Source organism: Bos indicus x Bos taurus, chromosome 14 (genome assembly GCF_003369695.1).
Source record: "Bos indicus x Bos taurus breed Angus x Brahman F1 hybrid chromosome 14, Bos_hybrid_MaternalHap_v2.0, whole genome shotgun sequence".
Classification (NCBI taxonomy): Eukaryota; Metazoa; Chordata; class Mammalia; order Artiodactyla; family Bovidae; genus Bos; species Bos indicus x Bos taurus.
The window spans coordinates 12007281-12024180 of record NC_040089.1 but is presented as its reverse complement, the minus strand read 5'-3'; positions in this window follow the sequence as shown (position 1 = coordinate 12024180).

Genomic DNA, 16900 nt, shown 5'->3' with positions numbered 1-16900 from the left:
GACTGTGAGTATAAGGTAATATAATACCCTTATTTAGGGAGGTTATAATCTAATGGAGTGAGCTGGCATTATTTTTAAAACTAAGGTACAAGTGTTTTGTTAGAAGGAGACCAGGGTTCTGGAAGGCTATACAGGATGGAGACTCAGGCTAATGGAAGTGGGGACTCCAAGGGTCCAGGAAGATGGCTCATCTGGACCAAGTCCTAGGGAGGGCATGTTGGAGAGGGAAGACCTGCAAGGGAGAAGAGCCTGCCACTTCCTGGGTGTGTGTAGCTCCATGTGCTCCTTTACAGCAGAGAGACAGGTGGGGACAGGGGCAGGAGTTGGATGAGCCGGGAGAAACATGGAGGTCAGACCACGTGGAGCCTTGTGCGTCATGCTAAGGAGTTCAGACTTTGTCTTCGAACCAAGACAATCCAATTGTTTGCAAATCATTCAAACCACCTGTTGTGTGATGGGAAGAGTAGGACTGGAGAAACTCAGAATTTGCTTGTGATACAGAGGAGTTTTGTTCCATGAATCCAGAAGCATTGCTAAAGTTTTAAATTATGCAATGACTATTCAAAATATTAACAGTTGGTTTGAACATGGAATGCAGAGTAGATCTCATGTCTTATACAATTGCTTGCCTCCAAAACTTAATTTTTTTTTACCTTATTTAAAGTGACGTTTGATGAGAAGAAGCAATTTATTTTAAAATGCACAAGAAGGACTTGCTGGTGGTGATTTTGAGAGACTGAGTAGGAAATTCATCAGGAGACTGTGAGGGTGACTAACAGGATTTTGCAAAGTTTTGTCAAACACTTGTCAAATGAGACCTGAGGATGAGACTATTTTTCCCTCTTCACAAGGGAACACAAGCCAGGCTCATCTCTATTACTGCTCTCTGGTTCCATGGACTTCTCAGGCTTTGGAACTCTGGAAGGGGTTTTGGTGACAATTTTCATAATTTCCATACTTTTTAAAGCTTTTTCCATATCTTTCAAAAAGCCTCATTTTTCAATACAGTCCCAGATGATCTATTTCCAGAATATCCTATGTGTTCTTTAATTTGGTACTCTTTCTTCACAATTGAACATCCAAAGGACCGGCTTCAGTCCACTGGGGATTCCGATATAACCAAAGATTGGCTTGTTTCAGCACACCGAGTGGTTTTTTTCTTTGTCTCAATTGTTTAACTGCTAGTGTCAGTGCTTATGTTTTTCCACTTCCCACTCATCTTTATAAAACACTAGGGCAAAGTGCAGGAGAACACCGAAATGATTGCACAAACACAGCTACAAAGGCCAGTGATGCTGCAGAATATATCTGGATTCTGATTATGAAGTGGCTTTAACGAAGTCCACAAGAAAAGGAAATATGTGGAAATCAAGAATTGCTGTCATGAATTTATTCAGTCAACACATTGTCTTAGGGTGACTTTTCCAGAAGCAGAATCTAACACAAGGATTTGCATGAAACTGACTCATTTAGGAAGAGTTCCCATTAAAGCCTCCAGGAGATTGAGGAAATGAAACAGGAAAAGGAAGCAAGGGTATACAGTTACTTTGGTCACAATAAGAAAATAAGCTAGAAAGGTCCTGTGGAGGGGACCTTGGTTCACTCCTGTAGGTGAGAACCGCAGGCAGGGTAGGTCAGAGCCCAGAGTTGTTCCGGCCTGGGGGTAAAGGGGCTGGAGTCTTTACACCCATTACCACACTTCCTCCCTGAGGGCTCAGCAGTAAAGAATTGCCGGCAATGCAAGAGACATGGGTTCGATCTCTGGGTCGGGTAGATCTGGAGGAGGAAGTGGCAACCCACTCTAGCATTCTTGCCTGGAGAATCCTATGGACAGAGTAGCTTGGCGGGCTACGAAGTCCATGGGTTCACAAAGTGTTGGACACGACTGAGTGCGCACACACCCCGTTTCCTGATCATTGGCCCGGGCTATACACATTCCCAGTCTTCAGTTCTCTGTACTTCATTGCAGGTCAATCTACCTGGCCTTCATCAGCCATTGGGGGAGCCCTCCAAAAGGAGAAGCAAGGGCTGGTTGTTGAGAGTGTGCAGAAGTGTGCACAAAAATGATAAAGGAAGTTTAAGGGAAGGCAGACGAATCCCTCTGCCAGGCATTCTGCAGTGGAGAATGGGATAAATATTCTACCTCCTCTCATAGAGCTTACAGTTGGGTAGAAGGAAAATAGGCAATAACAAACCAGTTGCAGATTATTATACATGCATTGAAATGCAAGGCAAGGGACTGGTATGGAGACTAAGAAATCTACTGTATATAGATGATCAAGAAAGGATTTTCTCTGATAGTGATTTTAAGCTGTGGCCTAAAGGATGTCAAGGAGTAAACCACTGGATAAGGCAGGAGGGGGAAATTTCCCTTGTCTAGGGCTCAGAAAACTGAGAGAAGACCAGAGAAGCTGGAGCACAGAGCCTGAAGGGTGATGGTAGCCCTGTTATCCTTTGCTGCCTAACATACCTCCCACCAGCTTAGGGGCTCGAGACATGTCTTGGCACTGTAGTCATGTTGGAGGCTTTATGGTCAAGGAGGGCCTCGTTCTGGCAAACGCTACTGCTTCCTGATGGACCATGTCTCTAATAGGTCAGTTTGGACTTCTTTATGTGGATGGAGTATTTGCGACTATAAAGTAGAAGCTGTAATGTCTTGTGAGGCCCTGCTTCAGAAGACATCAGTATCACTTCCACCAAATGCAACAGGTCAAAGGCAGTCGTAGACCAGCCCAGAATCAAAAGATCAGGAAAATGACTTCATTTCTTGATGGGGGAGGCATTGCATAGCATTTGCGACCTTTGAAAAATCTACCACATGAGGAGGATGTGACTCGAGATATGCCAGGGGTCATGTGAAGCAGGTCATTGTGGGCCATGGTAAGGTGCATAGAGAGTGGATATGTGAGTGTCCAGAATCCATTCTTGATCAAGATCTAAATTAATATGTAAATATATTAAAGGTGTTAAGATGCCTGGACATCAAATTCTTCCTTTATTGCTTAGCATGTGGTTTGTGTCTGTGAGCACATGAAGTCCCTAATAGAGAACCACAGAATTAAGCAGAATTACCCACCTGGTCACTGCAAAGCTCTTCAATTATTAGATGCGTGATCTTGAACAAATTGCTTACCCTTCCTGTTAAAGAGAATACAAGAAACAATGCTTTCTAAGTGTATAGTCCAGTCTGTGGCGTGGAGTGGGTGTTCCACAAAGTCTGCAACTGTTATTAATAAAAGCAGGTAACTCTAGGTCAGTGACCTGCACAGAATTCATGGAGGGTAGTATGCCTGCTGTTTTCTTCTTCCCTTATCTTCTTTTTTGAAAAGCCACTATTCCTCCTTTTATCATAGCCTTTTCCTTTCCTTTTCTCCAACATTTTTGGTATTTGCTCTCATGGATGTCTCAGGCATAAGAATGAAAGAGATTTCAGCAGAGAAACATTTGTAGATCTTAACAAGTGGTGGTGGTGGTTTAGTCACTGTCGTGTCCGACTCTTTGCAATCCCATGGGCTGCAGCCCACCAGGCTCGTCTGTCCGTAGGATTTCCCAGGCAAGAATACTGTAGTGAGTTATCATTTCCTTCTCCAGGGGATCTTCCCGACCTAGGGATTGAACCTGTGTCTATTGTGTCTCCTGCACTGGCAGTTGGATTCTTTACCACTGAGCCATCTAGTAAGTCCCCTTAACAAGTAATTCTTTGGTTTGTTATCTTAGTGAAGATGACAGTGAATTTTAATAAAAATAATCAACAAATCTCATTCTTTTATTCCATTATGAAAACAAAAACCATGAGAAGTGGTTCTTGGCATCATCTGGTATAACTGTTTCTCAGAAGACAGACAATGAAATATTTCCTCTTAGGAAGATTCCACGAAAACACACAGATGTATCTGATGCAGTCTCTCAGATCTGAACTTCCAGACAACTAATCGTTTCTGTCTTTAACACTATGTACTGCAGGGACTCCATAAATTCCATAATTTGCTATATGTCATTGCTTATACAAAAATGATGGTCGTTATCTCAGACATATTTATGGACCTGGCTAATACTTAGTATTTAAAATGTTATTGGAGATTTAAATCTAGGCAAGTGACTTTCACCAAGCTCCCAGAGATATCCAGTTTGCTGCTCCCGTTCCAGAGTGAGCCAGCCAGATATGGAAAAAGTATTACATGGTTGGATGAAAAGGAAACAGAATAACAGAAATAGCTTCCACCACTAAAGGACAATGATCTATGAAACAGCTAAAGGGGATAAGGAAATGAAGTTTCTCAATTAAAAAGGAGAGTGAGACCTAGGCACCGAGACACTCTACATCCATCGAGAGACAATGAACGCTCTTGGAAATCAACTTCCTGTGCATGCTTGCTGCATTTACATCTCTTGCTTAATTTCCTCCAACTGTTTCCTGCAGAAATAACAGTCTATTTCAGAATATTCTTGTATAGTGTCCAGAATACGTTTATATCACTTTATCTGATTTTCATAGTTTCATGAGACCTGCAAGATAGGGCTGGCAGATGATAACCCTGCCTCAAAACAAGCTAATACAAAGGGGTCCTCACACTCTAAAGCTTTATAGAAAAATTTTCTATTTTATCTCAGCTTGTAAGAGCAGGGAATAATTGAGAGAGATAAAAAAGATGAACCACACACACACACACACACATAAGACACAGGGTTGGGCTCTGAACCAGATCTCCCGTCATTGGTCTGGACAGCTCTAGAAAGACCCTTGAGAATAACCAGTTCCAAATTCTTCACTTGTCACAAGCAGAAACTGAAGCCCAAAGGCAGGGGAGTTACTGCCTCCATTCTCTGTAACAGCTGAAAAAGCTCATTTTAGATCATGGGATTTCTAGAACTTGGCCAAGAGTTCTTTCCTGATTCGCAAACCAATTTTCAAAGCACACGGTGAAATTTCTATACAAGAAAATGTGAAGAAACTAAAAAGGGAGCTAAACTAGTAAATTTTCACAAAGCTAAGGCCATCACTCTGTCTCAATGCATTTTAATGATGCATTGATTAATGTACAGCAATTTTTCTTTGTTGCTGAAATCTGTCTCTGTTAAAAAAAAAAAAAAAACACAAAACAGTGAATCAATAAGTGTTTGTATATTCTGACTTCCACCTTCCTTTGTCCTTCCTTTGTGCCCTAAACCTCTTATTTTGCCTCTTACTCTCTTTATCCAGGTATTTTCTCAAATCTCCTGCCCAGTTTCATCTCTGCAGGGAGGTCTGGTGGAAAAGAGACAGACCTGAAGACAAAGAGGGTTGGGTTTAAACACCTCACTGGTCTCTTGCTGGGTGTGTCAGGTTGGACAAATCACTCATCTTTGACATGCTGGTTTTTCTAGAAGTACAACTCTTCCCTTAGTAAGTACCAGCCCCTTTTTGGCTTGAGTCCATATGTACTCACTGACCCACTCTCCATCAAATATTTTTGAATCTTTGCCTCGTTTCAGTGTTTGTAGGATGTGATTACCTGAGCAGGTCACCTCCAAGGTCTCAGGGAGACAGACAGAGCAGAGATAGCTCTGCAATTTACAAGATGTGCAAAATAGAACACTTTTTATTTTTTTCTTTTTTTTTTAAATTTTATTTTATTTTTAAACTTTACATAATTGTATTAGTTTTGCCAAATATCAAAATGAATCCATCACAGGTATACTTTTTAAAATTCTAATTGAGCCTCATGCATTCCTCCAATTCCTCATGCAACCCCTGCAAACAAGATAGTAGGAAGACAGACAACAACCAGACGAGGAAACTCTAGGGTTGTGATGAGTGGTATGCAGTTATGATGGGGGTGTGTCCTCCTGTTACGCTCTCACTGGGTCTTTTTGTTTTGATTTTTTGTTTGCTTTGCTTTCTTTTACTTGGAACTATTTTAGGGCTTTAAAAAATAAACCTGTTTTTATTGGAGCGCAGTTGATTTGCGATGTGGTATTAGTTTCAAGTGTACAGCAAAGTGAATCAATTATACACACACACTCTTTTTTAAGATTCCTTTCCCATATAGATCATTACAGAATACTAAGTAGAGTTCCTTGTGCTCTACAGTAAGTCTTTATTAGTTATCTATTTTATATATAGTATTGTGTATATGTCAAGCCCAATCAGGTCTTGTACATTTTTTTCAATTTTCCCTGGTACTCTGTAATTGTTTACATATTAGAATATACATTAAAATCCTCCATTAGAATCCAAGTTTATGAAGAAATGTGACCTTATCATCTTACTTCTAAATTACCAGTTCTACTTGGGTCAGCTCAGTAAAACTTTGTTTACATTTTCAGTGCTAACCTCATCCTTTCCTTCATCTTATTTTTTCTCTACTCTGACTTCCTTTCTTCCTGAGGTCATAACATATTTGCACATGTTTTTATAAACTACTAAAAATCTTTTCAGAATGAGTTGACTTTGTATAAGTCACTGGCAAATAAATAAATAGAAATATAAAATGCCTGAAGAGTGTGGAATGGATAAGTGAGTAAATTAAGAGGTATGTAAGCCTAGGTTAAACAGCATTTCAACTTTTTTGCTGCTAACACTAATTTAGGACTTATGATGGAAAACAGTAAAATAGTGAAGTGAAGACTTATCAGACAGACTTGAGTTTGAATATAAACTTTTTTTGTGACTTTTGGAAAGCAGCTTACCTTTGTTGACCCTCAGTGTTCTCATCTGAAAAATTAGGTTAATGATATTCGCTTCACCAGGCTTCTGAAAGGATTAGAGAGTATTATGTACAAAGAATTCTGCATGCGATTGTGAAAGCTCACCTCTTTGAGTCCTACTTCGTACCAGTGCTTTATGTTTGCTAAAGACAGAGGCTCAGAGGGACTGATCAGTTTACCAGATGGTTAGAATCAAACTGATGTTCTTAATCACAACTCTACATCTTTAGGACCACAAAGTAGGCACTCAATAAAAGGTAGCCACTGTAGTATTGTTTATTATCTCTTTTTGCATTATCTCTTTGGCAATATTTAACATTCCACAGAAATGCATTTTATGAGATGAGAAAGCACAGACCTACACTACTCATATACGGCATGATGACCTCAAACTAGGATGAACACACAACCTTGCTTTCCAGGAACTGTCCCAGATTACTCATCGTCATTGGGTAAGAGTGCCCTACCTGCCTTTTTACAAAAATGTCCTGATTTATACAGTGACCCAATAAAGCTGATTCATATTCAATGACAAGGGTGCCTAAGGAGGAAAAAAGAGGAAAAAAGAAAGAAATAGAAACACAAAGCACTCTCACTGTGTAAACATGTCTTCTTCTCACGCACACGTCCTCAAAAGAGTCTCTGATTTATGGGTCCTGATTCGTAGCAACTGGAAGCGTGTAAGATTTGTCACCTTGGATTTTGAGGGTCTAATTATTTACACTCTAAAACCGTGTCTTCACCTCCCAGAAATGATGGAGGGGTGGTATGTGATGTCTCATGTTAATGGGAGGGCTGCAAAAATCAATGGCAAGATTGGGGATGGAGCCATTTAATCTCATTTCTGCAGCTAGACATGCCAGCCCATTTGTCTTTCTCAAGAGTATACACACAGCTCTATTAGGTGCTGGGCATGCCATAATTCTACTGTAATTGCAATAGCATTATAAATTATTGTCATAACACCATGGACTAAGTGTGCCAGAGCTTTGGTTCATGGCTCTATATGTTCTCTGTGTGTGGCCATTTTTTTCTTTGAGATGATATACGTGGCTGTGGGCATAAATATGCCCATACCCTCATGTCACATGATTAGCCTGCTATCTGCTTCTCTGATCAGCTTTGTGAGATCATGCAGTGAAGTGAGGATGGAGTTGTGTGCTCTACTTAACATTACTCTTACTACTACCTATGTGACCTTGTAAGGGTCATATTCCCTTCCTCATTTTCATGGTATGTCAAGTAAGTGCATTGAATTGAATCATGGATTTCAAATTTCAGTCATTTTGCTATGTCCTCATTTTGGGATCCTTTTTGCAAATTGCATGTACTATTAATCTTTTTTCTTTTAATTGCCTATGCTCCATGCAAATCATTGTAATCACAGAGTTATGCAAATAGCATGCACAAGGATATATATATATATATATATATATATATAGAAAGTGGTTTTCTCCAGGTTTGAGAGTTTGTGTCAGAGATGGAGACAGAAAGCACAAATGCCCTCTGTATTATTAGATGCACCTGAAGTCTGTCCTTTGGGCTTCCAAAACTTGTGTCCTGGCTCATTGTTATTCTTGTAAAATATGGTGCTTGCCCCAGCAGACATACAGCTGGTGCTAAGAAAGTGTGTCTGATAACCTTCTCCTTCTTATGTCTACTACCCACAATGATATGCTTCTGCTTTAGAAGCCGCTGGGGTGAGCCCAACATCACCACACCTCCCAGTTTCTTTCACAGTCTACTGCTAAGTCTTGAGATTAAAAGCATTCTTGGGACTCAACTTCCAAACCTTTTGAAACTGAATTTGGAGGCAAAATGGTCTGACCTGCCTCTTGAGAAATCTGTATGCAGGTCAGGAAGCAACAGAACTGGACATGAAACAACAAACTGGTTCCAAATAGGAAAAGGAGTATGTCAAGGCTGTATATTGTCACCCTGTTTATTTAACTTATATTCAGAGTACATCATGAGAAATGCTGGGCTGGATGAAGCACAATCTGGAATCAAGATTGCCAGGAGAAACATTAATACAGATACACAGATGACATCACCCTTATGGCAGAAAGTGAAGAGGAACTAAAAAGCCTCTTGATGAAAGTGAAAGTGGAGAGTGAAAAAGTTGGCTTAAAGCTCAACATTCAGAAAACGAAGATCATGGCATCCGGTCCCATCACTTCATGGCAAATAGATGGGGAAACAGTGGATGACTTTATTTTGGGGGGCTCCAAAATCACAGCAGATGGTGACTGCAGCCATGAAATTAAAAGACACTTACTCCTTGGAAGGAAAGTTATGACCAACCTAGACAGCATATTAAAAAGCAAAGACATTACCTTGTCACCAAAGGTCCATCTAATCAAGGCTATGGTTTTCCCAGTAGTCATGTATGGATATGAAAGTTGGACTATAAAGAAAGCTGAGCACCGAAGAATTGATGCTTTTGAACTGTGGTGTTGGAGAAGACTCTTGAGAGTCCCTTGGACTGCAAGGAGATCCAACCAGCCCATCCTAAAGGAGATCAGTCCTGAGTGTTCATTGGAAGGACTGATGTTGAAGCTGAAACTCCAATACTTTAGCCACCTGATGCGAAGAACTGACTCGTTAGAAAAGACCCCGATGCTGGGAAAGATTGAAGGTAGGAGGAGAAGGGGACGACAGAGGATGAGATAGTTTGATGGCATCACCGACTCAATTGGAGATGAGTTTGAGTAGACTCCAGGAGTTGGTGATGGACAGGGAGGCCTGGAGTGCTGTGGTCCATGGGGTCGCAAAGAGTCGGACATGACTGAGCGACTGAACTGAACTGAACTGGTCTTGTCCATCTGTCTTTCAGGCAGATCCCCATTGTACCATCTCTTCCTAATCCTCTACTCTTCTTTTCTGGTACTACAGAGGCAATTCTAGAGATTTACAATTATGCGGGCAACAAATCAGGCTTCCCTGGTAGCAGAGCAGTAAAGAATACACCTGCAGTCCAAGAGACAAAGGAGGCGCTGGTTGGATTTTTGGGTCAGGAAGATCCCCTGGAGGAGGAAATGGCAACCACTCCAGTATTCCTGCCTGGACAAATCCTATGGCTAGAGGAGCTTGGTGGGCTACAGTCCATGGGATCACAAAGAGTCAGACATGACTGAGCGACTGAGCACAAAAGTAGCTAACTTAGCACCCAGAGTGATCATTTGAAATTAAATAGAGGGGATCTCCTGGCAGTCCGGTGATTAAGACTTTGCCTCCCAATGCAGAGGGTGCAGGTTTGGTTCAATCATTGGTTGGGAAGCTAAGATCCCACAAGCCTTGTAGCCAAAAATCCAAAACATAAAACAGAAGCAGTATTGTAACAAATTCAGTAAAGATTTTAAAAATGGTCCACATTAAAAAAAAATCTTTAAACAATAAATTAATTAAAGTAAATAGAAATCAGATCTGTTCACATCTTTGCTTAAAACTCTTCAACATTTTTTTCCTGTCACTCAGAGAAAAAGATATAATCCTTAAAATGATACTCAAATCCATGTACATGCTGGCCCCAGCTAAAATCTCCATTTGTACTTCCTCCTGCTCACCTCTGTCTTCAGTCAATCTGGCCATGCTGGGTGCCAGGCAGTTTTTAAAAAGCTAAGACATTTCTGCCTTGGGGTGTTTAATGCTTCCTCTTGCTTCTGCCTGGGATATTTGTCTGTTATTCTCCCTCTAGAGTCAGACACGACTGAAGTGAATTAGTACACACTCATGTATGCACACATGCACACTCCCTCACCTATAGGTCTCTCCCGAGTGTCCTCTTAGCTATGAAGCCTTCCCTGACTACCCTATCTAAGGCAGCAACTTCTCTTTCCCCTGGCCTGCTCTATTTCCCTTACTGTGTTTTATTTTTCTCCATCTTTTATCTTTTGACATATAGTATGTTTTTTGGTCTGTTGTCCATCTCTCCTCTTTAGAATGAAAGTTCACAAAGACAGAGATTTCTATCTGCTTTCCTTATTGTCTCATACTCAGTACTAGACTGGTGACTGACACAGAATGGAATTCAGCATGAGTTTGCTGAACACATCTGAATCCATAATTGTTGAAGCAAGCCTATTACTTTTCCTTCCTATTTATTATGTTTCTATCTTGTTCTTTTTTTTCTGCTTAAAAAATTCACATGTAATAATTCATGTCATCCAGAAATCATAATAAATAAAATGCTGTATAGTGTGCAGCATTAAAAACATTACTTGTATTTTAAAAACATGATTTCTTAAAAGAGAAGTGAAAAAATGCTATCTCATCATGTTCATGTGGGAAATTCTTATCCTTGTTTTTGACTATGTTGATTCTCATTAGAATTTCCTAAAAAGCAGATGAAGTAGATTTCCTAGCTTTTTTTTAATGCTCTGAGCTTTCTGAATTGAAGTGTTTGGGACTTCCGTTCTAGCAGTGTAGATACATGTTTGCTGAGTCAATCATTACCTCTCATTCAGACTCCTATAAAAGAGTTGCCTAGGGATAGAAGTGTGTGGGCTATGAAAAGAAAATTTACATCTGAAAGGAATGCATTTTGCTATTGGGAGAAGTACTGGAGTTCACTAATACTCTTGCTTTAGAGAGGGTCAAGTTTATTTTCGGTCACATAATGTAACAACAGAGCCAGAAAGAACCACAGATGCATCTTGCCTCACACATCACTTGAAAGATGTAGAAAGTAAGTTTAGAGTCTGGAACTGACTTACTCCAGGGTTTCAAGGCCAAGAGTATTGATCCAAAAAGTTTAATGCAAAAGTAAGTTGGAGGGTACAGGAAAAGTAACATTCTGGAACACTATTCAGATTATGCAGACCAGTGGGCAGGATAACTGTTGTATATACACACAATTGTTAAAAGGTTGCAGTAATAGCCATTCAGACTTTCTTTGTCTTATTCTTGTTAAAGACTAAAATAGTAATCTAACAATTCTATATAGCAGAAGCCCCACGTGTTACTCTTGCTCTACTACTCTTAAACATGTGCTGCAGTTGTTAATCTCTCAAACCTTTCTTCCCAAGGGCCTCCCCCCAGAGGACCATGGATTTGTGTCTGGACTTGGAGGGTAGGTGAAACTCCTTAGGCTTTTGTGCAGTGTGTGAGCCAAGCCATGTCTCCAGCCCAACCTACTGAAGAACATATAACTGGAGTCAGCTGAAAGCTCATGTGATTATAATAAATATATAATTATATAATATATAAATAAATAAAGAGGCCCTTGATTTTTTGTTTTCTATTTTCTCTTGTGCATTTATCTCTCTTAAGACTTTATAAGAAGGTAACATGGAAACATACCTTACCATATGTAAAACAGATAGCCAATGGGAATTTGCCGTATGACTCAGGGAACTCAAATGGGGGCTTGGTAACAACCTAGAGGTGGGAGGGATGTTCAAGTGGGAGGGGACATGGGTAAACAAACCTATGGATGATTCATGTTGATGTTCGGTAGAAACCAACGCAATACTGTAAAGCAATTAGCCTTCAATTAAAAATAAATAAATTAAAAAAAAAAGACTTCCATAAGAAGGGGTGATAAAGCCTAGGCTGCTGCTGCTGCTAAGTTGCGTCTGCGGTGTCGACTCTGTGCGACCCCATAGATGGCAGCCTACCAGACTCTGTGGTCCCTGGGATTCTCCAGGCAAGAACACTGGAGTGGGTTGCCATTCCCTTCTTCAATGCACGAAAGTGAAATGTGAAAGTGAAGTCACTCAGTCATGTCTGACTCAGTGACCCCATGGGCTGCAGCCCACCAGGTTCCTCTGCCCATGGGATTTTCCAGGCAAGAGTACTGGAGTGGGTTGCCATTGCCTTCTCCAAAAGCCTTGGCAGGGTGTGGGTTTTCATGGGGCCTATAAATACCCTCTATATGTGTCCCCAAACTCACCATAATCCCAAACAGAAATTGTCAGTACACTTCAGCTATGTGTCCAATTGAGTAGTGGCTATCTTACTGCCTGTGTGTACAAGTACAGCTTAGCAGGGCACGAGATGAAATTCTCTCCAAGTTTAAAGGCAGCCACGTATTTAATTAAGCAAAATCATATGTTTATCATTTCCCAATATTTCTAAAGTATTGGTTCAATCTGTGCTGCAGATGCTTTTTAAGATGTATTGTAAGCTGGCCAGGGTGACTTTGGGAATGCTTAGATTATGACTACATTAGCAATGCAAGCAAATAGGCCACAGCAGGAACCTGCAAAGCAGAAAGCCTGATGAGTCCATAATGGATCCTCTCTTTGGTAAGCAAACTGGCATCTGCTCCTCTTTGAACATCGTTAGAGCAGATTACCTTTCCCTTCTCTGTGCATTGGAGAGATGGGGGTTTTCTTCCATTCTTTTTAAAATTTAATTAATTAATTTACGGCCGCACTAGGTCTTCGTTGCTGTACAGGCTTTCTCTAGTTACAGCAAGCGAGCGAGAGCTACTCTCTAGCTGCAATGCACAGGCTTCTTACTGCAGCAGCTTCCCCTGTTGCACAGCACAGGCTCTAGAGCACGGGCTCAGTGACTATGGGCTTAGCTGCCATTGCAGCAGGTGATATCTTCCTGGACCAGGGATCAAACCCGTGTCCCCTGCACTGGCAGGTGGATTTTTAACCCCTGGACCACCAGGGAAGTCCCTGAGGTTTTCTGCTTTAAGCAAGAAAAAAATTATTTTTGGATCTAATCTTTTGAAGATAAGATTGGAAAGAAAGGTCTAGGCAAGAGGAAGTATAGACAGAGGAGTACAAGTAAATGGAAGGATGTCTTCATAATTATCAAATGGCTCTGTGTGGCTGGAGGTTCAGAGCAAGGACAGGAAATAAGGGAAAGAAAAGAAAGGCAGGGGAAGATAGCAGAAGAAGCCAGGGTTGGATTTGGAAAGATGTAATCTGCCACATTAGGGGTCCTTGACACTATTCTATGAACAATAGAGACCTATTAGATTGCTTAATGCATGGAAAAATATGATCAAGTTTATATTTTAGAAAACTGACTCTGGCTGCAATTTTGAGAGTGGATTTAAAGGAGGCAAGATTGGACACAGGGCTAACTTTGAAGCTATGGAGGTGGATGGGGATGACTGTGTAATGAGGGTAGCATGGCAGACATGGAGTTGGTCATTGTCATACATTAGGTGACTCAGTTCTCATTGCAACCCAGAGGTAGAGAATATCATGTCCCCTGCTTTATGGATGAGGACTTGGCAGTCACACAGAGAGTAAGAGGTAGACTAGGATTCCAACATGGGGGTCTAACTCTGGAGGTGGAATGTATTTTGGAGCACAAAACATGGAGCGCCTGAAATAAGCCAGACCTTGTAGATCACAGATCACCAGGTCAGGAAGGCACCTATCCACTGGATGGTTCTAGTTCATCTGTTGACTCTTCCCAACTTTATTAGCTTGAGCATTTCATTTATTTTTAACACAGATATTGTAGAGGTAGGTGAGATAATTTACCTGATGCTAAATTCTTAAAGAGATGGGAATACCAGACCATCTGACTTGTCTCTTGAGAAACCTGTATGCAGGCCAGGAAGCAACAGTTAGAACTGGATATGGAACAACAGACTGGTTCCAAATAGGAAAAGGAGTACATCAAGGCTGTATATTGTCACCCTGTTTATTTAACTTATATGCAGAGTACATCATGAGAAACTCTGGGGTGGAAGAAGTACAAGCTGGAATCAAGATTGTGGGAGAAATATCAATAACCTCAGATATGCAGATGACACCACCCTTATGGCAGAAAATGAAGAGGAATTAAAAAGCCTCTTGATGAAAGTGAAAGAGGAGAGTGAAAAAGTTGGCTTAAAGCTCAACATTCAGAAAATGAAGATCATGGCATCTGGTCCCATCACTTCATGGGAAATAGATGGGGAAACAGTGGAACGGTGTCAGACTTTATTTTTTGAGGCTCTAAGATCACGGCAGATGGTGACTGCAGCCATGAAGTTAAAAGACGCTTACTCCTTGGAAGGAAAGTTATGACCAACCTAGACAGCATATTTAAAAGCAGAGACATTACTTTGCCAACAAAGGTCCGCCTAGTCAAGGCTATGGTTTTTCCAGTAGTCGTGTATGGATGTGAGAGTTGGACTGTGAAGAAACCTAAGCACCAAAGAATTGATGCTTTTGAACTGTGGTGTGGAGAAGACTCTTGAGAGTCCCTTGGACTGAAAGAAGATCCAACCAGTCCATCCTAAAGGAAATCAGTCCTGGGTATTCATTGGAAGGACTGATGTTGAAGCTGAAACTCCATGCGACCTCATGTGAAGAGTTGACTCATTGGAAAAGACCCTGATGCTGGGAGGGATTGGGAGCAGGAGGAGAAGGGGACGACAGAGGATGAGATGGCTGGATGGCATCACCGACTCGATGCACATGAGTTTGGGCGAACTCCGGGAGCTGGTGATGGACAGGGAGGCCTGGCGTGCTGCGATTCTGTGCAAAGAGTCAGACAGGATTGAGCGACTGAACTGAACTGAAAATTTTTCTCATCCATCCTGAGGAAGTTTCTTATGCAGTTATAAAGGAGGAGAAAATTTAATCCAGAATTTATAAAGACTTTCAAATGAAAGTGGTTAGATTAATGCAAAGTATTGTCCCAGAAACACTCTGAAATCCTTGAAGGCAAATGTAAGTCAAGTAAATTACACTTAATGGTAGGGCAGATATTCTATGAATAAATGTAATTTGGTCTGTTTTTCATTTCCATGAAAAAAAATTAGTGCCCTGTGTTAGATCTATTAGCTAAAAATAAGTCTCCTACATGTTAGGTTCAGAAAGAGTCATATTTTAGATTCTAAAATTGGAATACCACTTATATATCCAGTTTTCGTAGAAAATGGATTTTTTTTTAACCTTTCAGTAACTTTTTCTTATGATGAAAATAAGGACTGGATTAATATCCCCAAACATCTTAAAATAAATTTAGTAGATTTTTTCCCCACCTTCTCTCCTTCCCTCCCTTCTCCTGTCTCTCCTTCCTTCCTTCTTCCCTCTTTTTTATTCTACTTTTGGCTGCACCACATGACTTGTGGGATCTCAGTTCCCTGACCAGGGGTTGGACTCAGTGAAAGCGCTGAGTCCTAAACACTGGACCACCAGGGAACTCCCACCTTTTTCTCATTTTAATTAAGCACTCACCAAAGGCAGGGAAATCCATTTGAAGAAAAGAGTGAGCTCTTGTCTCTTCCTCCTTGTGCTGTAAAATCTGCACCTCGTTGACAGAATGTTGATTTAGAATTACACTAATTGACAGTGAAAGACTTCATATAATCCTGTTTATATGACCTCCAATAATGTTGAAAGATCAAATAAAAGACCTACCCTGGCAATTTTCAGAAGCCGTCATAGACTATAACAGAAATGATTTAGACGGATGAACTTCCAGTTTCCACAAAATGTGAATTTACATTTTACACAAAACCTACTTCATCAGTCACCCGGCCTGCTGCACAAGGAAGCCTTCCGTGGGGACCAAGTGCCCGCTTTTCTTTATAGGCACATTCAAAAAATCCTTATTAACTGTTTCTTATCAGCTGCAAATATGGTCACTTCTCCAGGAGAATCACCACCAGGTCTTTGTGTCCTTTATTCGGGAGGGACACTGGTTTTCAATATCAATGCCAAGACCCATCAGTAACACAAGTGGAAATGGTTCCTGATGCTAGCGAGGGTCATCATAACCTTTTCACAGGTAGATATTGAAAGAAAGGGCCAGATCTTTAAAGACCGGTCTAAAACAATATACATAACAAAATCTGAGACCATTCATGCTTTCCTAAAGGCATACTTTTTTTTTCTACTTTGTTATAAAATAGTGATTCACACAACTGCTTATGTAATTTTCAACATACTGTATCTTTTATATAACCTTCAGCGTCTTTCTTTCCTATTCTTAGAATAAGAACATCAGAACCCAGAGTGACCTTACTTAAGAAGCATCCTTTCCATCAGCTCCACCAGGGGCAAACAGTGCTGAGAATGAGCAGCAAGACGTGCACACTGGAGACAGAGAAGAATGGAGGCTAGGGATGTGGGTAACAGAGGGACACTGTTTCAGGCTGAGCAGCCAGAGACTTGAACAAAGCTAGGGTGTGAGCCGTGCAGATGTCTGGAGCCAGGGTATTCTTGGCGGAAAGAACGGAATGTGTACGCTACCCGAGGTGGGAGTGGTTGTGGCTGTGATAATAGTTATTTGCAACCTTACAGGGCTC